Raw genomic sequence first — 1,168 nt, forward strand, 5'->3', positions numbered from 1 at the left:
TTTTGGGTCCAGCAGAGCTTGGACCTTGTGTTCACCGGCCCTGTCCGGGATGGAATGCCCTTTGCCGTCCTAAGCAGCGTGACCCATTATATCAGCTTGCTTCCTAGCAAGGACAACAGCTACTGTCCTCCCGTCCTACGGTACTGGTAATGAGTAAAGGCCGAACAGCTAGGGTCAAACATGGAGAGACCACTTTTGGCGCCTAAAGAATGCATTGCAGTGCGTATCAAAATCCATGTTCAGCGTGCACGTCACAGCATTTATACAGTCGCCACTGAGTTATCCCTGCATCAGAAACTTGTATGAAACTTGCAAGCAGGTGTAGCAAATCGTTCATGCCAATCTGTGCAAGTGCAGATAGCTGTTAAGCGCATGTGTTGCAGGTGTGCCATGTCTGTATCCTGCGATCTCTGTTAGGTAAGCGCCCTGTCCCACGGACAGGACAGGGATACGGCGTGCGTACGGCATCAAGATTTGCTTGCAAAACAAAAGCGCTGGTTGCCTGTGCTTTCAGTATCAGTTCTCTCCTTTGTGCAGCAGAGTCTGATCACCTTACGAACATCTAAAATGGCTTTCGCTCTCGGCACCTCGCGCGAGGCTCTGCAGGTCGCATGCAAGGCGACCGGCAAGAAGGCCGCTGCTAAGGTCCGTTTTATTTCGACACCATTTATTTTATCAGCGTACCTTACATAGACGCACATACGTATTTGCAGTGTCCTCTGGCTAACCAGAGACGTTTGTCCCGTTCGCAACATCTTTACAGCCGGCTGCCCCCAAGAGCTCTGGCATCGAGTGGTATGGCCCGAACCGCGCTAAGTGGCTCGGTAGGTTATCCTGGAGATCCGAGGAGATCCGATATGCAGCGGGTGTAGCGCGTATCGGAGGGCCGGAATAATCGGTCGGTCTCCTGCATGGTCCTCCTTTCGGCGCAACATGCCGCAGCGTCAGGTTTCTGTGCGCAGGCTGCTCTCTCGGTCCTTTGCTGACATCGCGCGATGCATGCTGCGATGAAGGGCACAGGTTGCGTCTTTCCCCCTTTCGCGACCTGCCGTTCAGTAGCCCGCTGCCGCCGTATGTCCGCTTTCCCCTTCTGTGCCCACATCGGACAGGCCCCTACAGCGAGAATGCCACACCTGCCTACCTGACTGGCGAGTTCCCCGGTGACTAC

This window comes from Volvox carteri (genome assembly GCF_000143455.1).
Source record: "Volvox carteri f. nagariensis unplaced genomic scaffold VOLCAscaffold_98, whole genome shotgun sequence".
In the NCBI taxonomy this organism is placed as follows: Eukaryota; Viridiplantae; Chlorophyta; class Chlorophyceae; order Chlamydomonadales; family Volvocaceae; genus Volvox; species Volvox carteri.